Source organism: Mesoplodon mirus (assembly GCF_964341445.2).
Source record: "Mesoplodon mirus genome assembly, chromosome: 13".
NCBI classification, from domain to species: Eukaryota; Metazoa; Chordata; class Mammalia; order Artiodactyla; family Ziphiidae; genus Mesoplodon; species Mesoplodon mirus.
The window spans coordinates 84961405-84982807 of record NC_138989.1 but is presented as its reverse complement, the minus strand read 5'-3'; the positions used below and the strand labels follow the sequence as shown (position 1 = coordinate 84982807).

Here is a 21403-nt window from a genome sequence, read left to right as displayed (position 1 = left end):
CTCCATATGTACAGAATCTATGGCCTCTCACGCGTCTGTTTGCTGATGAATTTCTAGTCACATGAATATGTAACAATAGTAATGTGATTTTTATAGTGTCACTGTCTGGGCCTTTCCATTTGTAAAAGATATTCATCATTTCTGTTTATGGCCAAATTACTTCTCAATTTTATGACCAGCCTTACATTATAAGTTATATATCTTGGTTTTGATGTTCTTCAGTGAGTATATTTTCTTACTTCTATTTAGGGATCTGTGCTCTGTCTAGGCAAAAAAAAAAAAAAAAAAAAAAAAAGGCTGTGTGTGTTCATTTGTCCTGAAAATGTCTGTGGAGGAGGTTGCTTGATGGGGAATCAGTGTGGGGAGAGATTTCAGGGGAAGTATGTGAGGAGGAAGCTTTAGAAAATACGATTAAAGCTTATGAAGTTAGTTCTCGGCTGGGGTCAACGAACACGGGTATTTTGAAAGGCATAATAAGTGATGAATGAAGGGAGGATGAGAAAATGGCAGAAAAATGGAAACCATAATGGTGTAGAAGCTATACATATATTTTTTTTTTTCATTTTTGCGGTATGCAGGCCTCACTGCTGTGGCCTCTCCCGTTGCGGAGCACAGGCTCCGGACGCGCAGGCTCAGCGGCCATGGCTCACGGGCCCAGCCGCTCCATGGCACGTGGGATCTTCCCGGACCGGGGCACGAACCCGCGTCCCCTGCATCGGCAGGCGGACTCCCAACCACCGCGCCACCAGGGAAGCCCTAGAAGGTATTTTTTTTCATCCAGGCATCCACCCTTCAGCCTGCTCCCAGGTGGCAAATGGAGAAAACAAATAAATAGATGACTTTCACCCACAGTAGAGCAAACAGCAGTGCTAGGCAGTGGAGCAAAAGCTGATGGTGCCTGGGAGGTTAATGAAACGTGGCTGAGTAAAGAAGTAATAAGCACAGCAAGAATTTGTTAATAAAAATCCTGAAAGCGGTAGCCAGCGACATTCTGGTAGACAGGATCACCTCCAAAGTAAGCAAGGGATGATACATTTGACTGGAATAACGGAAACAAGAAGCTCCTAAAAGAAAAATGATGCCTTCATAGTGGTTAAACTAAATTGGACACGACGTAGCTCGTTAAGGTGATAAGTGTAGGTGTTGTGATGGGCAGGCCTTATACATTACGTTGACCTTCAGACAGACATGAAAGTCAAGCTTGAAGCACCAAAGAGTGGTGGATGGCACAGGGAACCCCTTCATATTTTTCTCTTTGTTAGGTGGTTTTAAACGAAATATAAGCTCCATTCAAAATCCTTTGGTTTTTGGCAACAATTCTCTAGCATCTCTCTGCAAAGGAGTCTCATTTTCCCACTGGGCCACATAGGTCATTTTTTTCTCTATCTCTTCCACTGTGTGCAGAGAAACAGTCACACCTTGCTTAAAACTGTTGAGGTGTTTCCCGTTATTCATTTACGAGAAAGAAAATCCTCAACACGGCCTGCCTGCCCTTTGCCTACTTCGCGCAGGGTTGTGGTGGTTACCGTAGGGTCCCGAAGTGTCATCCTTCTAGTGTCACCCTGTGCTAGTTCTGACCCCGCAGGGAAAGCTTTCTCCCTTCTCACCCTGGTGATCACCTTCTCAACTGTCAAGTCTCAGCGCGTGTGTCACCTCCTCAGGGAGACCTTCTCTGACCCTCAGCCTAGGGTGGGTCACCCGCTGGGGACTCTTGCGGTGTTCTGAGTCTATCTTTATGGTATTCGATACAATTATGTACCTATGTCATCTTGTTTCTTCCTCACCAGACCAAGCTCTGCAAGGTCAGGGGACCATCTTCTTTGCGTCTCTGAATTTTTAGTCATGGTGTTAAATGGTATTACCTGGTATGAAATCGACTGTAGAGTAGGTGTCTTCACCTGGTGTGGAGCTTGGTGCAGAGCTCACTGCCTGGTGCTCATTAGCTCATTTAATCCCTGGGAGGGAGGTGCTATTATTACCCACGTGGTTCAGACGAGGAAACTGAAGCATGGAGGAGATAAGCAGCTAGTAAACGTGGACCAATAGTTAAGCCCAGTCAGTCTGTCTCCACAACCTGACTCTCCTGAAGTTTTAATCATGGTGCTAAACTGCAATTCAAGACAAGAAACTCCCTCCCAGACTTTCCTCCTTGATTTTATGCCCTCTTTTCACAGGAGTGCAGCTGTAACCTGAACCCCATCTATCCATCCATCCATCTATCCATTGACCCTCCCTCCCTCCCTCCTTTCTATCTATCCTCCCAGCCATCCATTCTGTCACTAAACATTTTCAAACACCTAATACATACTAGGTATCATAGTTAGCACCACAGTTACAGGTTGGAGAAATATTAGTTCCTGTCTAGATGCACTTATACATAAATATATACATTTATATAGAAATATTTTAATCTCTATATATTCATCAACGTATACCAGTCAATATCTATCTACCTACCTATCTCTCTACCTATGTATCTAATCATCTATTTATGTAGCATCTGAATATGCACATGCGTTCAGACCAGGAACTTGTACTGGGGGACAACTGGCAAGTCAAGGATTGAGGGCGCCCCAAACAATTCACGTGTTGGAGCGGCGGCTGCCTTGGCTGCACACACTGAGGTGTGTGAACACCGTTGAAGCTGTTTTACAACCGGAGGTTCGCCTCGGTGCCTCCCATCCACACATGGGGCTAAATGCCCTGGCGTTGCACTCAGGATCACCCTCACCCCATTGACTCTCATTTTCCTCATCTGTAAATTGGGGTTGATAAGTGTCCACCTTTGAAGCGTGTATTGAAATGACTAGTATAGTTTCTGGCTCAGGAGGGTCTAAAACATGTCCCCATAGTGTGGCAGCTAAGCGCGTGGGCTCTGGCCCTGGACTGCCTGGCTTTCTAGCTGTGTGATCCTGACTGAAGTAAGTAACCTCTCTGTGCCTCAGCTACTGCCCACCAAGTGCAGCAGAGTCCCTGCCCCTTGGTGGTGCTGTGAGGCATAAAGGAGCTGCCTGCGCCAGGCACTTGGACTGCTGTCTGCTAACCAGCGAGCATGGGGATTGTCACTGCCAGGGTGTTGACCCTGGGAGCAAAGTTCCACTTCATAGAAAATTGACTTGTAGACTAGCGGCCAGACCTAGAAACACTTACCCTGTGATTTTCTTTCAGTATGATGATTTTTGAGTCTTTTTTTCTGGTCACAAATAACCTCTGTGTAGTTGATTCCGGGGGTGCTGAGACAAGTGAGCTATTTTAGTTCTAAAACAATATTTTTGTTCTAAGCAGTCGAGGAGGGGAGGGGAGGTTTACTGACAGTGAGACCAGTCCGACTCCACCGGCTCACACTGGCCGCTGCGCTTCGGGACCCCTCTCTGGTCCAGCCCTGGGTGCATGTCAAGTTCACACTCACCTGCTTTCCTGTTCACCTTAGGAAAGGCTCTCGACTGTCTCCCAGCGGAGGGGGCAGATCTGAGTCACTGTGTTCCCTGTGTCTGTGCCATTTGCAAACAAGGCAGAAGTGGACGGGGTCGTGCTTCTGCCAGAGGTGTGCATCCCAGGCACAAGCACCCCGGCTTCTTCCTTCAAGGATGAACACAGGGTCTCACTACCCATTACCAATTTTAAGGAAGGCCACTTGTTTTTTTTTTTTAATATAAATTTTATTTATTTATTTTTGGCTACATTTGGTCTTCGTTACTGCGTGCGGGCTTTCTCTAGTTGTGGCGAGCGGGGGCTGCTCTTCGTTAGGGTGCGTGGGCTTCTCATTGCGGTGGCTTCTCTTGTTGCAGAACACGGGCTCTAGGTGAGCGGGCTTCAGTAGTTGTGGCACGCAGGCTCAATAGTTGTGGCTCACAGGCTCTAGAGCACAGGCTCAGTAGTTGTGGCTCACAGGCTTAGTTGCTCCGTGACATGTGGAATCTTCCCGGACCTGGGCTCGAACCCATGTCTCCTGTATTGACAGGCAGATTCTGAACCACTGCGCCACCAGGGAAGCCCCCTATTTTTGCTTTTGATAAAAGAATATATCTTTCGGAACCTGACCTCAGATGCAGCATTATTTTAGGACTTAAGAAAAAACTGGGTGCAGACCGCACAACCTGGAGCTAGTTAAAATGGAATCTGACATACAGAGTGGAATGAAATGGCTTTTGTAAGGCTCTAAAGGAAAGAGATCTTTTCCTTTGATTATATAATTGTTTATCTGCTGTGCACGGCATAAATAGGAGTTGCTGCTCTATGACTTGGGGACAGAAATCCAATTTGATCTCCTTTTGTGCAGCATGTTCATTTTCACAGGAAGATTCAATTATTCCCTCACTTACGAGGCTATAAATGAGTTTGCTGGGCTGGTTGCTGACACTGGCACTCTCATCATTATTCAGATTAGTTTTCGCTCTTCTAAACTGGTCTTCTGCCTACTGCTCTTGGAGCCCAGCCAGCATTTTGGAAGAGGATTAAATAATCCTCTCTCACAACTTCCTACATGTTTTGCTATTTTGTTCTCTCCCAAATGTCATCCTCTCCTCACACACACGTTTTCCGCGGCTGAGGACTTCAGCTGTCTCCGTGGCTGGTTTCTCTGTGGCCGGCGGGGCTGTGGAAAGGTAGCCCCTGCTGAGCTGAGGGTCCTGTGTGTGGACACTGAGCCAGGGCCCGGGGTGCTCCCATCACTGGAGAGCAGAAATCGCTGTTTACGTGCCCGCGGATCCATTTGCGTTGTCGGAAGCAGAGGCTGAGGGAATCAGTGGGAATAAATCCCAGGGACAGGCAGACAAAGCGAGGGCCCCTGGCACAGAGAGCGGGACGCTCAGCCAGCCGAAGGGGGCCTTGTACGTGAGTGGCTCTGAGGGCTGGCGCCTCCTTCACTCTGTTGGTGATGGACTTGCCCTAAAGCACCCGAGACTCCTTCAGAGCACCTTGCAGACCCGGGGTGGGGCAGGGGGGACGTTTCCTTTTGGGTTTTAGGTGTGGAACCTGCATAATACAAACTATACCTTCCTGCGTGTGGGTCCTGGGAGAAGGGTTCAGTGCAAGGAGAACGAAGGTGGCCTTTCACACGCCTCTCCTTCCCCACGACATAGAATCTTCTCACCTACAATTTCTCCATCTGGCTGGAGCACGTCCAGGCAGATTCCAGCCCCTCAGACACCTAACGGGATCTCCAGCTAGCTTGCATCCAGCTCCCTGCCCAGTCACGTGGGCCGTGAACTAGCCTTCTGTGCAGCCCCTGAGTGCGGGTGTCTTGCTGACGCTCCCCAGGCACTCGCATTTTCCACGTCTTCGGCGGGAAGAGCTCTGCCAAGAGTGTGTCTTCGTTGCTGCTCACCTGGTCCTCGGCTCGAGCTGCGCATCCTCACGGGGGGCGCTCCAGGGACCTCGCAGAGCCCACCAGCTGAACCGGAGTCTCTGCGGGTGATGCCCAGGCAAGCGTGTGTTCAAGACAGGTCCCAGGTGCTGCATCGTGCAGCCATGATTCAGAACAGCCTCCTCACAGGAGGCTAACCCCTTGGCCTCGCTCATCCTAAGGATTCAAAGAGGGCGTAGGGGACTTCTGCAAATACAGACAACCGCACGCAGAAGTTGCAAAACACCGTGTAAATGTGACAACAAATTTGTGAGCGTTGCCCGAGGGAGACTGCAAGAAGGGACGCACAGCTCCCCCGGAGCTGGCAGGGGGAGCCCCAGGAAACGGGCATTTGGGGAGATGAGGGCTTTCCTGGAGAGAGGCGGCCAGGCAGAGGGAGCAGGTGCGCAGGCAGGGAGTTAGGGGTTGGCAGGTGTTAGGAGACCCCCGAGGGCTGCAGGAGACGGGACGCAGCCTTGGTGGAAGAAAGTCATCGGGGGCAGGACGGCGACCAGGCTGTGCCCGGCTCAGGGCCAAGTTCAGGCCCGTGTCCTCAGACCCGGGGCTAGCAGATGCTTCACAGCTGGTGCCAGTGGTCAGTTCCTTGTGCTAAACTCATACCCCTTGTATGATGCAGATGGAGGTTCTGCCGGACTTGGGAAGACTGGGGGTGTCAGCCTTCAGCTGAGGGTCTGGACTGAGCGGGGTGGGGAGAGAGGCTGGGCCGGCTTGTATCTGAAATGCGGTCGACACTTTTTCGTGAATGACCGGGTTTCAGGCGCGATGGAGGATGGATCCCCTGTTCGGGGTCCGAGTAGAGAAAAATGGCATCCGCGGAGGTGGGGGACGGGGAGGGTCCGTTTCTTATGTTTTTCTTTCATTTTTCTTTGAGCAAAGAAAATAAGGTCAGATTCAGGTTTGTTAAGCTTAAGTTGCCAGCAAGACCCTGAGGAGGAGGAGGTGAGGCCAGGGATTGGGGGATAGTTGCATTGTGGGTCTGGATGGCTGTTTGGGACGTTCAAGTAGCTAAAAAGACTGTAGATAAATCAAGTAGGATAATGGTTGAAAATTCAGCGGCTGGTTGGCCAATTATGAGGTCGTGTGTCTTCTGTCATCAGAGTAGTTTCAATAAAGTGGAAATGGATGGGAGCAGCACCGGGTTTCATAGGGCGGAGGAATGATTCAAAGAACTGGAAGCAGCCTCCTCCACCCGCCCTCCTCCACCTGCCCTCCTCCATCCGCCCTCCTCCGCCTTCCCTCCTCTGCCCTCCCTCCTCCACCCGCCCTCCTCCACCTGCCCTCCTCCGCCCGCCCTCCTCCGTCCTCCCTCCGCCGTCCTCCCTCCTCTGCCCTCCCTCCTCCGTCCTCCCTCCTCCGTCCTCCCTCCGCCGTCCTCCCTCCTCTGCCCTCCCTCCTCCGCCCGCCCTCCTCCGTCCTCCCTCCTCTGCCCTCCCTCCTCCGCCCGCCCTCCTCCGCCCGCCCTCCTCCGCCCGCCCTCCTCCGTCCTCCCTCCTCTGTCCGCCCTCCTCCGCCCCCCAGAGAACTTGTCACCACCCTTCATCCCTCTCCTGTTCCCTTTTCCAGTTTGCTGACCACTCATTTCTTAATTATAGCACAAGCACAACTACCGTTCATTCTCCTCTCAGACGCAAAATCTCACCCTAATCAAGGCCCTTTTCATCACTCCTGAGGTCTTGTGGTATCTCCTCACCATCCTCCTGGTCTCCAGTCTCACTTCATCCAAACGAAAGTACTTTCATTTTATAAGTATGTTGCCCCAAATACTTCTGTAGTAGCCTAAGCCTGGTGTTCATGGCACGTTGTAATCCGGTTGCCAACTCACTTTCCAGAATAGGTCCCGGGGCTCACAGTATGAATCTGCACCTCACTGTTTTCTTGATCCGGGCTCTGAGTTAAGTTTGCTTAGCAAAGCCTCTGTGCCCTGCATTGTTCAGCGTTGTTCCCTCCTTGCCTTCCCAGCCCTGACATTTCCTTGAAGGTCCAGGTCAAGTCGGACCACCTCTGAGAAGCCTCACTTTAGCCCGTGATGATTGCCATGTGCCAATAGCTCTGTCCGCCCCAGGTGAACGCAGAAGTTCTCACTTTGTGTCATTTTCCGTGGGCAGATCTGGTTCCACACTCCTAACGGTAGGGAACTAGGTTCTCTTTGGGGAGAAAAGGTATATTCTGTCTATCACGTGCCCCTCTGGGAATGAACTAGCACACATATAGTAAATAGATTCCTAGTTCAAATGAGGAAGGCAGTACTTAAAAACCCTGTTGTAAATTAAAAACATGCATGACAAATACAGGCTCAACATCGTTAAATATATTGGAGATTATATCTGTGCTGATAAACAGATTGGTTTGAAGGTAGAAGTAAAAATGTTCAACTTGTAATTTGTACTAAGGCTTGAATGTTTGTGTCCTCCCAGAACTCGTAGGCTGAAGTCCTACCCCCCACAATGTGATGGTATTAGGAGGTGGGGCCTTTGGGAGGTGATTGAGTTATGAGGGTGGAGCCCTCATGAATGGGATTAGTGCCCTTATAAAAGAAACACCAGAGAGCTCCTTCCTCCTTTCTGCTGCCTGAGGACACAGCAAGAAGACCGTGTCTGTGAACCAAGAAGCAGGCTCTCCCCTGACATGAATCTGCTGGCACCTTGATCTGGGACTCCAGCCTTAGAAGTGTGAGAAATACATTTCTATTGTTTACAAGCCACCCAGTCTTTCGTATTTTGTTATAGCAGCCCCAAACATGGAGTAAACTGTCATTATTTTAACCCTTTAAAAGTCTTTATAACAATAAGTATGGGGCAGGAATTCCCTCATGTGGGGTTTCTCAACCATGGCCCTGTTGACACTTGGCTGGATGCTTCATTGTGTGGGTGGTCCTGGGCATGGCAGGATGGCAAGCAGCATCCCAGGCCTCACTTAACCTGATGCCAGTAGCAACCCCATCCATTTATGACATCCCCAGACATCTCCAGTCATTGGCAAATGTCCCCTGGGTGTGAGCAAAATGGCCCCCAGTTAAGACAGGATTCTGGTCCAAAGTTTTAGACTGTGAGTGAAATTTACACCCTTGGAAGAGGTGGATTGATATCCTACTGTAGTTCCCTGGGTAGAGTGGGAAATCTATCACTCTGTGGGGGCAGAAACTGGACGTGCTTTCAAGCTGCTGCCGTCAAGAGCTCTGTGTGCCCCTTGGGAGACACACGGGGCATGACGAAGAGCCTTGCTCGAGGGCCTCGCAGTTTAAACAGCAACTTTGTTCTCAGGAGACCTTGGGACTGGGGTGAATGCACCAGGTCTCTCACCACAGGGAGAACCTTCACGGGTCGTGCGCCCGTCAGTCTCGGTGGGTCGGAGGTGAGGCGCTTCCCAGCCGCTGTGCTCCCGGCGTTGAAAGCACGTTAGAGGAATGTGTCTGACTGACAGTGAACTTCTGAAGTTGGAGGGACCCACTGGAGTTTAGCCACTTTCACTGCCCGTGATTCCAGGGCCCTGTGACCACCCTGACGTTTGCCCGATTTATTATTCAGGGACAAATGTGTGTGAGCACAGGGTGGGGATGCTCAGGTTTCATTAAGCACGCAGCTGTCTTGGACATGTGCCCAGATGCTCTGTGATGGGTGAGTCTGAAAATCAGTAACAACAGTGAAAGACAGGATAACACTAATGAGCTCCATAATCATCACTTGTAAAACATGTCCTAGCTTCCCAGGCTTCCCGGGGGCTTGTGTGTATTCTGCACGCCAAGGAGCCTGAGCCTGGAAACTCGGGGAAGAGTGAGCTGGAGCGGCCGTGTGGGCCCCTCGCTCCGTCGCCGGGAGAACTGCTGAGCCCCGTGCCCCGGAGAAACGAGGGGACGCCCCAGGGGAGGAGAGGCAGGCCCAGCCTCCGCGCCACCACTTGGTGATTCTCTTCCCGTGGAGGCCGCCTGACCTCTTCGAGCCTCTGTTTCCTCCTATCAGATTAATCAGACGCCCCTGTCAGTGGTGGAGATGAGACGCACATGGAAAGTTCTTTCTCAGCCGTGCCGCGCTCCCCAGACAGTGGTTGAAATGACCCCATCCGCAGCTCCGGTCAGAGAGGAAGCGGCGGGAAGTCCTCAGTGGGACCAGGAGTGGGGTCCTTCTACCAGCCAGGAGCCCCTCAAGCGTTCTGGGAATAAGGGATGAAGTGTGGGTGCAGGAGCCTCCCCAGCTGCAGAGGGGCTGGGAGGGGGAGGTCTGGAAGGGGTGGAGAAACAGTCACCCGCCCATGTTTGTGCTGTTGCATGCGGACCAGCCAGAGCTGGTGGGAAAGTGCGGGAGGCCATGCGGGGCTGGCTGCCACTGTGGAGCCCAAACAGGGGCTCTGCAGAAACTTCTGCAGCTCCGTGAGAGCCTTGACCCCTGGGGGCCTCTGCTTAGTGACTGCCCAGAGCTCTGCTGTCCGCAGGGCCCTCAGGCAGGAAGATGGGCCAGACAGGGAGAGCGAGGGCCATCTGGGGACCCCTGCGGACCACCGGGCGTCTCTGCAAACGTCTGTGTCTGCACGTGATGTGGTGACATCCCAGCAGTGATGGCTGCTGGCCCTCCGTTTCCCCACCCCTGCGGGTCCCCCCCTCCCCACTGTATTGTGATAAAATAATAAAACGTAAATTTCACCATTGTAACCATTTAAAATTTACAATGCAGTGGCATTAGTTACGTTGACACATTACCTCTAGCTGTTTCCCAAAAATGTTTTTCACACTGCCAATGGAACCTCTAACCATGAAGCAGTGACTCCCACCCCCTCCCCCAGCCCCTGGTAACCTGAGTCCACGTCTGTCTCCGTGAATTTGCCAATTCTGGTTTTTCCTACAAGTGGAATCCTGTAACAGGACCCTCCTGCCTGGTTTCTGTCACTTAGCATATTGTTTCAAGCGTCATCCATCTTGTAGCATTTTTCAGTCCTTCGTTTCTTTTTTGTGACTGAAGAACATTCCATTGTATGGATAGAGCATGTTTTGTTTACCCATTCGTGTGCGATGGACACTTGGGTTGTTTCCACCATTTGGCTGTTGTGAATAATTCTGCAACAATCAGTGGCACGCGAGGCTCTGTTTGAGTCCCTGTTGGCAGTTCTCTGAGGTCTGGTCCGTGCCTGGGGTGAAGATGCTGGGTCGTTTGCTAATCACGTGGTTAGTGTTTAGAGGAGCTGCTCTCACCGTGGCTCCTCCAGCCTGGAGCCTACAGGAGAGAGGCTTCCGGGGCAGGTGGTCGCAGCCTCGTGGGGCAGGGCAGGGCCTGGCTGATGACACAGTCCCCCGTGTTCCTGATCCAGTTGTCACCTGGCAGTTCCTGGAGTGGCCTGATGAGTGGAGCTCGGCCCGATGAGCCAACCAGACTGACTCCTCTGGACTTCAGGCCAGAGATGACAGAGACCTTTAACCAGGAGACCACAGAGGTGCCACTACAGCTCCAAGAGCGAGGCTTGCCTTAACCCTTAGTGGCTCTCAAGTGTGGTCCCAGTGTCCTAATAACAAACCCCTGCATCTCAGGAGAGCCTGATGGGGAGCCCTGGGGGACGGCTCTTCATTCCAGGATCATCACCGTTTAAATGGTGACCTCCCTCTCTTGGACCCAACAGGACACAGGTCAGCCTGAAACTCAGGAACAGCCTGGCTGGAGAGCCCCCGAACTGGGGGTGACTGATCCGGTCAAGGGGAGGGGGGACGGGACAGTGGAGGAGCCTCGAAGTGGAGGCACCACAGACACAGTAAGCTGGAGCGAGCAGTGTGGGCGACAAACGCTGCATCCTGAATGGGATTTTCTTTCCCCAGCGGCCTCCTTGTCCACCTGTGGAGGGATTGCCTGTGCGTCCTTATTTCTCCACATATTTTTCCAGTAAATCCCATCACCCAATGCAAACTCGTGTCTCTTGTCCCTGCAGACTGAAGGAGGCTAATTAAAGCATGCATGCGCCCAGGCACACGCTCACACATGTGTGTGCACATGCCCTCCCACGTCTGAACGTGCCCGCCTGCAAGGCTGTGATGATCAGTTCTTGCCCTTCCACTCCTCAGCCCTGACGCGTACAACCTCTTGGCACCTGTAAATTACTGACGTACCCGTGTCATTGTCAGGTGGTAGGTTTGCACGATACAAACCGAAGGAGCGAAAGCATAAAAATCGTGCTGGAAATTTAGGCTGCAGAAAGTGGCAAACGTGAATACAAACAAAGCTAACAAGAATCTTTCCAGGGGTTGAATTAGAAAATCTGGACAGTTGCCTTCAGTTATCTCTGGACCGTGACAGGGGATGTGTAAATAAAATGTAAATAACGGATTTGGTTATTTGTTCCAAATAATTGATAATCGAGTATTTCTTTGTCCCAAAATGCTCACGAAAACTGTATCTTTCTTCCCACTCCCTTTTAAATTTATGGCCCAGAGGTTGAGGGCAGGTCTTAAAATGATGCCGTAAAAGATTTCACTGGGGATTAGGTTTGACGCCCGGCATTGCGTTCCCGTTGGCCGTGTGGGGTCCTGGCATCCCGAGACTCTGGCTTGAGATGCGGACGGTCTCAGCCTCAGTGGGCTCAGAGGTCTAAGGCCCCCGTGTGCTCTGGTCCGTTATTTTGTTAGCTGGACTTGTAACCGAACCCAGGTTCAGCTGCTCACTGCTCATATGCCAATAATTCTAGAGGCAAGTGTCAGTATAAAAGAAAGGTGCTTTAATCAGAAAAGCCAGCAGTCTGGGGAGATGGTGGACTCGTGTCCAGAGACTAACTCCAAAGATGCTGCTCAGCCAGGACAGTTTTTCAAGAGAAAAATGGAGGGGGAAGAATCTCAGCGAATCCTCGGCAGGAGGTTGGGTTCTGCGTCTCCACTGCATGCAGACTGGCTGGCTGTCTTCAGATGTTATCCTGCCCAAGCGATCTGCCTGCAGGACTGCTTAGGGGGCTATTGCGGGTAGAGAGTTAGTCTTCCTTCTTTTTATCTAGGAAAAGAATCAACAGGTTAGACAAGGCGTGGCGTGCATTCAGGAGAGCGTCAGTCACGAGGTAGTTTCAATTGCTTAGTGATCACATTCCTAAAATTAGGTTCTTTTAAGGTTAGAGGGGTACAGAAATGGGTAAACAGGAAAGGGGCAAAAGAGCTGCTTTCACATTCATTGAAGTCATGTTCCTTCATCCACTGTGGGAGCCACAGTGAGGAGGGTGACGCCTCATCCCAGGTTCTGTGGTCGAGGCTGTTTTCTGCCATTTACTAGCTGTGTGTCCTGGGCAAATACGGATCCACTCTCCCTCAGTCTCAGTTTCCACGATTTTGAACTGGGGTTAATAACACCCATTGCATGGTTATTGTGAAGCTCATTCAGAAGATACAAAGATATGCGTTTCGGGACCATCAGCACTATTTTTAATGAGTTTCTGCACTGCGTACGCTCCGAATGAGGGCAGGGGGAATTCTCGGACCCTCAGAAGTGACTGTCTACCTTTCATGCCGGAGCTTATCTTGGGTCGTGGCCTCCTTCAGGACGCCCTTGAACCGCTAGAGAGACAGCCGCTAGCTCTCAGCACATTCTTAAAATAATCTCCAAAAGTGTAAGGAGTGTTTTCAGGAAGTGCTGCTGGGATCCCTTTTAGACATTCTCCAATATTCTTTCTGTTCTTGGAGCCAAACTCAGATCTCCATTCGGCCATTAGATTTAGGGCTGGTGATTCTGGCCAGCCCCCGACTACCAACCCTCCTCCTTCACAGCAGTTTCCTGGGTAACATGGGAAATTCAGAGGCTTCCAACTGTTCTGCATTGGGGAATTGGTCCTGCTTGATTAAGGAATGGCTCCATTTTAGCCCACCTTTTAGCTTATTATGTGGATTGAACTAATTTTACAATAACTAGATACCGATGACATGCCTCTTTCACCCAGGCTGATTCATGGCCATTTTATTCCATTTCCGACCAAGGTGGGCGGCTCATGAAACTCAGTCCCCAGGTGTGCAATAAACAGCACAATAAACTATCCAGTGTGAAGTTTGTATCTTTTCCTATAAAAATGCGTTTGAATTTACAACAGCTGTTTTACTCTCTCCAGCTGGCCCGCTAACTCAAATTCCACAGCTAACTAGGCAGTGAAAGAATTTGAATCAGGTGGTTAGTTTATTATATTATGTGAGTATGAAGGCACTTTGGAAGCATATAAAGAGGCCATTAAACTGTATTAAAATTCAAAAGGTTTAGATGGCTTTTCTGTTTATTCAGACGCAGTAAATGATAGATTGAGGTCATAGTTGTTTTGCACTAAACATTTCCTCTGCTATGAGCACCTTCCTTTCATATATTTGCATTTAACAAGTCACAGGGCATTAATAAAACAGCTAAGAAAAAAAAGAAAACATACATTAAACCCAGATAGCTTATTTCCCTTTTGGCCTTTTGTGTAGTGCCTACAGAATGTATGTGTGTGTGTGTGTGTGCATTTCAAATCCACTTACTCTCCTGCCTGGTTGGTCAGAGTACATTACCAGAAAGTTGTTCCTTGCAGGGAAAGGTAAAATACATAGGAAGGCAGCTCTTCAGTTTAGGGGGTTAGAACATTTTATCTTGCTTTTTTTTTTTTTTTTTTTTTGGTAGATCTGGAGAACTGGAGAGATAACGGGGGTACAGATATCTGGTACAGATATTAGATTTCTCTCTCTCTCTCCATCTCTTTCTCTCTGTTGAAACTACATAAGTTTGACAAAGCCGTAAGCTCCTTGAAGGCAGAAACTATGGCCTAAACTAGTGCCGGCAGGGGCTTAATAGATACTTTTCATTTCAAGTTGCAGGAAGTTAACTTTTTTTTTTTTAACATTCATATCCCTTAGTTCCTCTTAGTTTGGCACATCATCGTAATGTTTGCTGGTTTTAAGTGGTGTTGGAATCTCTGGTACCCATAAGGTCACAGGTAAATGGTATTTAAAAAATAAAACATGGCCTATTATTAGGCATGGCTTTGAGTTAAAACGTCTCCTTTGGGACGGCACCTAGCTTTATTTTTCCAATCCACTCGAGGGGTAGGGACTGCAGAGGGGCCTTCTCCCACTGACCTGCACTGGCATCACCCCAGGGGCTCGAGCCTTCTCTAAACGTGAAATTACACTTTTGATTCAATTTGTTCGTTTAATATGAAAGTAGACTCTACAGAGCTCAGTATTCTCAATTCCTGCTGTTGACCGATTATCTGGTTAATCCTTATGAGGCGGGAAAGAGAGGGAAATTGTTTTTCCCCATTTTTCTAACTGAACAGACATAAAACAGGAAAAGAGGTAAGGATTTCGGGGTGGGGAGGGCAATTGGATCCCTTGCGGGAGCTTTGCTGTTTCCCAACCTCCCAATCCAGCCCCCTATCAGATAGCATCATCTTCAAAGGGCAGGGGAGAATTATACAAAACAGCACTCATTTTCATTATTTAATGGAGATTTTAAGTTTTTTGAGGCAGTGGATAAATGACTTCTCAAATATTGGGTCTATTTAGAAATAAAGGCCAAAAAATACCCAAAAGGATTATTTGCAGACTTAGAAAGACAGTCGTTTTCTAATGCTAAGACATTACTACTATTAAAATGTGAATTTTATCTGGTTTTTGTTAAGCTCTTTGCAAAGGAAAAGAGGTCAGCATGATCCCTGTTGAATTTTCAAGATGACACCAAAAGTGATGACAAATAAATTGGAGCATAATTTTTCAAATTAAAAAAATCAACAAAGTACACTCTAAAGACAAAATGTAAAACTTGGTAATGTTTTACCTTCTTTTTAAAATGACTGACAACTTCTCTGTACATATAATAACATTGTGCATATAAAAATTAAGATAGGCTAATGCCTTAGATTTTCAAAAAACAAATGTTTGTCTTGAATTAACATGGTTTTAGCTCAGTTAATATTGAAAGTTGCAAATGTCAGTGCTCATCTATAATAAAGTCTTTCTGTGGTTGGGAACCCGACTTTATGTGGATATCTTACAATGAGCCTTAATCTTGGCTTATTAAAGGGCTAATAGCTGTAGGAGACCAGAATACACCACCCCACAAAAGCCTCTTTGGTTTAAGGATTATTTTGAACTGTCTTTTAAAGAAACAGCAGATAGGAGAAGCTCTGATAACAGAGTGTAAGTTACCCTTTTATAAGGGAAATTTATATTTATAAAGGAAATCTCCACTTGTAAGGGTGTTTCCCATTCTGTACCAAAAAGAGAAGGATGTCTTTAAACCCTAAGAGACCCTGGTCCACGCAGAAGACACTGGCTTAAAGGTGCATGACAAACCTTACCTCACTTACCATAGTTTCCTGGCCACCTTCCCAGCACTCACCTCCCCACATCCTTCTTTTGATTTAGCTGAGAAGGTCCTGAAGCCCAAGTTCTAGCCATGTCTTTGAGTTACTCTTCCCAGAGTTTCTCCCACCTGTACATGATATACATGTTAATAAACATCAGTTTGTTTTCTCTTGTTAATCTGTCTATGTAACAGGATCCCAGTTGAGAACCTAGGAAGAGAGAAAAGGGTTTTTCCTCCCCTACACAGGAAACCCCAGTCATAGATAGTCACGTTTTTATCTGCCATCTGCTTTCCACCTGTGCTTAGAATCTTAAAATACACCTGCTGGACTCTTGCACTAAAATCAAGATTTTTTTTTTCTTGTAAGCACTTGAATTACACAAATCATGTTCATTGGAGAAAATTCAGATAAATCAACAAAATTCACTCAGAATTCACCCACCAATCAGAGAAAACCACTAAGTTTCTGGACATTTCAGGGCTTTATAGCTATCTTTCCAACTATCAATTCAGAAACAAAACTGGATCATGTTACAAGTACTTTTCTGTACTCTGCTCTTCTCAATTAAAGGTCATAAGCATCTCTCCCTACCAGTGCATGGACATTTACGTGATCATTATAAATAAAAATATTATTATCAATACACGACTTATGTTGTTTATAATTTACTCAACTAATTGCTAATTGTTGGACATTTAGGTTGCTTATAATTTTTTTTTTCTATAAACAGCATGATAAGTATCCCCTGTCCATGCTCATTGTTTATTAAGCAATAAGCTGCTTAGGACAGATTTCTAGAAGTGGAATTTTGGGGCCAAAAGGATGTATATTATTAGTGCCTTTGCTAAATTGCTTTCTAACAATTTGTATTCTGTATTTTCTTTTTACATTTTTGCCAATTTGATGGATAATTATAACATTTTATTGGTTTTGGTTTGTACTTTTTATTAGTGAAGGACATTTTTTCATAAATTCATTGGTGATTCTTTTATAATTAGTCTATTCTTTACATAGGTTTTTATCAGGATGGTCCTCTATATTATTTATTTCTAAGAATTTAAAAAATATATTAAGCATATTGATCATTTGCATAGTATATCTTCGGTAGATTTTTTTCCAGTTTGCATTTTGATTTTTAACTATATGGATTTTATGCACAGGGGTTATGCTTTTACTTTTGAATATGTTTTAGGTATTTAAGCTTTCAGTCTTTTTCTTTATAGGTTCTGCCTTTTGTGGCAGAATTAAAAAACACTTTTCCACAGAGTTATGGAAATATTTACCTATATTTTCTTCTAGGAATTGTATGGTTTTACTTTTTATGATGAAAATTTTAAACAACCTAACATAAGAAAGAATCAAAGTTTCCCCACACTGGTTCCTGATTTATTGAAAAATCAGTCCTTCCCTATTTATTGAAAGATCTGCCCCCACTTCCTGCGTTGAGTCAGCCATCTGACCAGCAAGAGGCACACGGCCTCTGCTCCAACATAGAGGAAAGATGCTGGCCCTTCCTCAAGAGCAAATGGCTCAAACTGGGCTTTTTCGGCCCCTTGTTGGAGGCCTCAGCATCTCAGCCTCCGGTCTGATTTGAGGCTGCTTCCCATCCAATTTGGGAACCCCAGTTTGGATGTTCTCCTGGATTCCTGGCCTCTCTTTTCTTCTCTGCTTCATCATTTGGTTACTCAGGAGGAGATTTTTATCATATCCTCTCTTCCTTGCTGCCCTTTTTTGAGAGTTAAACTGCTTCCCACTGTGGAGAAATAACCAAGTAATCACACAAACGACAGACAAAGGAAAGCCAGGAAACCTCACAACAGGGATCCCCAACCTTTGTTCCCAGCTTCCCCCTGAGAACCCTAGCTCTTGTTTGTACCTCTTTTATCCACCAGGCCCTAAAATGTTTTGATTCTGCCTATAGGGGACACCAAGATGGAAAGGTCATGTGGCACCCTGGAGACCCTCCTGGACAGGGTGACACTCCGTGCCCTTGGCCTTTCCAACAAGGAGCCCCTCTGGGCATTTTCTCAAATTCTATCCCTTGTATAGGAGCTCAGTTCCATTTATTCACTCAACAGATGTTGACTGATCCACTGAAAAGTGTCTGGAACTGATCTAGGTGTTGGAAATAGAGTAGAAAATAAGCCAAAGTTCCTGAATTCATGGAACTTACCTTTCATCGGGGATTCCTTTCATCTTCTTTGTATCACAGATAATGATTTACACACCTGTCGTGCTGCTCTTCTCACCCCTTCACCACCGGATTATGCCTCTCCTGAGGTCAGGCACCAGGTCTTATCAACCTCTGGTTTACCCATCGCGTGCAGCACACACCAGAAATTCAGTGTTTCTGTTGAATTAAAATCATTGAATAATGCTGTCTTTGTTATGGATTCTATCTGTGTTCTGACACCCAACCTGTAGCTCCAAGGGACATTTGGGGAGAGAGTGAAATAACTCCTCGCTTCTAGTGTGAAAAAAACCCTTAAAGCGATGCCTCTCAACCTTGGCGCCACTGCCATTCGGGGCCAGATGGTTCTTAGCTGTTGGGAGACCATCCTTGTGAGTTTCAGGGTGTTTAGTAACCTTCTTGGCCTCTGTCCACTAGATTCCATTAGTGCCCACCTCCCCGCATGTGATAACCAAAAATGTCTCCTGACATCACTAACTTTCCCCTGGGGGACAAATTGGCTTTGGTTGAGAACCACCCCCTTAAAGATTTGTGGTGGATTAAATACGGCCCCAAGTGCTTTGACTCGTGAGAGGGTCTACGTCCCCTGAAATCTGGGTGGGCTCTGTGATCACTTTAACCGAAAGTATACAGCAAAGATGCCAGGCCAGCTTCTGAGCCCAGGCCTAGAGGAGCATGGACCCTGGCGCTCTTGGAGCTCTCGGCCAACCACGCTGTGAGGGTCCAAGGGGTGTGGCGAGATTCTGGAAGATGTGTGTTTATGAGGGAGTCAGAGAGGGAGGGAGGGCAGGAAGGAGAGGGAGAGAGAGGAGAGACCACACACTGAGGAACACTAAGGCACCGTCTTGGAAAGGGATCCTCCACCCCCAGTTGCCCCAGATCCTGTGGGGCAGAGAGGCACTGCCTAGATTTGGGATAGTTTGTACGCAGCAATAGATAACTTGAGCAAAATTCTCTCTGAAGGTAAAACAATTCAGTCACTGACTATTTCCCACATAAGCACCGCTGCTTTAGTCATCAGCATAATTTCTATAAGCAACGAGCATACAAACATTAGGGACCTTTCCTGACACTGTTACTCCTGTTTCTAACACACAGTCTTCATATTATTCTTTATTGTCCTCCTCTTTGGTTGATGGTATGAAATGGAGAACAGTTGAAGTGCTTTCTCCTTCCTATTAATATTATTTAGTTTTTAAATTCAAAAGTACTTACTCATCAGCTAATTCATTTAACAGCCTTCTAAAATATGCAAATTATATCCCTCTCAATTAGCACTTGATAAAAATAGAGAAAATTGGAAGAGAACTTTTATTTTTATTCTATTCTCATTACACACAGATATAGTTAGAGAAAAAGGTCTATTTGTTAAGGGAATTATTTTGCTCTAAGTCACTAAGTGCATATAATTAGGGAAAATGAAATATACCAAATGACAAGGAGTATGAAACTGTGGTTTTTCAAATGCTGCTTTCGTTTTTATTTTTCCTCCTAACTTGAGTAATTATGTTGTGAAACCATGTCCTATTATACTTGAGATCTCTGTGATGACCTAGCAAAATAAATGATAAATAAATCAAGATCAAAGTCCATTTAGGACTGTTGCTTGAGTGCTGCTGAATAAAGGAGCATTACCCGGTTGTGTGACCTCAGACACCATCTGTGGATCTCAGTTTCTTTTCCTGGAGAACAGTGGAGTTGGTCCCTGTTGTTTATAACTATAAAATTTTAGGTTGAGATATTTTCAATTTTCAGCAAATACAAACTACATTGAAACTGGCTTCAATTATAATGAAAATAAATAAGGGAGAGAGAGATCTTCTTACTAGGGAAAAAACTCTCCCAATTTACTTATTTACTATATGCCAGTAAGTTATTCACATTCTCCCATTTAATCTCAAAATCCAATATTGTAGTTTTCGTCATCCGTATTTTATAAATAAAGAAATCAGCTCTGAGAAGTTAAGTAATTGGTTCAAAGGTACACAGTTAAATGGAAATCCATACTTTGGATCCTGTTTCTCTGGACTCTGAAGCTCACACTCTTTTCAACCTTCCCCTCCCCCAGGTTTCTCAGAGGAGGAATTTTTTTTTTTCAATCAGCAAGCGTCAGGCAGAATGGAAATGTTGCTCATGTGACATACAGGCTGGGTCACCAGACATTGGTGATTTTAAAATATCCATTTTCAAAAGGAAAACCGTTACTTTGGGGCAAGGCGTGCTCTTCCCTTCTTTCGGTGGATGTAATCAATGCAATGACTGTATTTATTGCCAGGCTTGTCTTCTCTACCTTAAGCAAGATTTGCCTAACAATTACTTCTCAACAAATATTTATTCTACAATTATTTGTTGTGTGGTAACATGGCGTTTTGGTGACCTTCATCCTGTTTTTCAGTCACCTTCATGACCATTTCATCTTCAGAAACAAAGTCACAATGTGGTTTAACCCTTCCAGGGCTGTAGGAGAACTTGCAACTAATTCCACTGGTGCCGGAAATTTGCATTTGCCCCCCAAGCCACAGGAGGGGCCCTCCTGCCAGCCAGCGGCTCGGCTGTCTCCCATATTCCCTGGTGTGAGTCAAGTGATCATGTCTTTCCAACGTTTGCTCTCAGATGAGCCTTGGCGGTTTCCCTGTCCTTTTAAATTTAGAATTAGTCATAGAAAAAATGCAGTCTAGGAAGGGCTCCTGTCCTTTCTACATTTTGCACATTTTCTTTTCTCTGCAGGAGGTGGTAGCCTACGGAGGTCCAGCTCTGGACCTTGAGACCCCCTGGGCGCTCTTGGCAGTGAGGGCGGAGGAGTGGGGTGGCCCCTTAGCCAGTCCTGATGCCACGTCCTGACGCTCGCTCACCTCCTCGCAGGGTCCTCCTGGCTCTTTACAGACGTCAGTATCCCTGTTTACTGGCCTCATGCTGGTCTCATGTTTGCATGGGTGGTTCTGATGTAGCCTTAGACTTTTTTTTTTTTTTTTTTTTTTTTTTTTTTGCTGTACGCGGGCCTCTCACTGTTGTGGCCTCTCCCGTTGCGGAGCACAGGCTCCGGACGCACAGGCTCAGCGGCCATGGCTCACGGGCCCAGCCGCTCCGCGGCATATGGGATCCTCCCAGACCGGGGCACGAACCCGTATCCCCTGCATCGGCAGGCGGACTCTCAACCACTGCGCCACCAGGGAGGCCCTAGCCTTAGACTTTTAAGAAAATAGTACATCATGACCTACCTGCCTCTCCATCTCATTCAAAGACCCGTGAAACAGGGTTCTTCACCTTTTCTGTGCCCTGGGTCTCTTTGGCTTCTTGGTGAAGTGCATGGACCCCTCCTTAGAATAATGTTTTTAAATGTACAAAACACTAAATTTACAAAGGAAACGGATTCTATTAGCATGCAGTATCTAACTATTAGAAAATAAATTTGTGATATACTAACATATGTGCTTTATCGATGAATTAATTGACACCTGGCCATGCATTGGTGACTAAAGTGACTTAGAGTAGTGATGAACGTGAATGATATTTGCAACAATTGTGCGTAGAATGAAAGTGTGATTTTTTTTTTCTCTTGGTGGTAAAGG

At 47.0% G+C, this 21403-nt stretch overlaps 1 protein-coding gene across 1 annotated transcript in view; it reads left to right on the top strand.

Moving 5' to 3' along the window:
* Positions 1-17902, top strand: part of FBXO15 (F-box protein 15) — a gene marked incomplete at its 5' end in the record, with an annotated part of 119973 nt that extends 102071 nt beyond the window's left edge. Inside the window, one exon of the mRNA XM_082640760.1 lies at positions 17856-17902. The remainder of the gene's footprint in view (positions 1-17855) is intronic.
* Positions 17903-21403: the final 3501 nt, after the last annotated feature.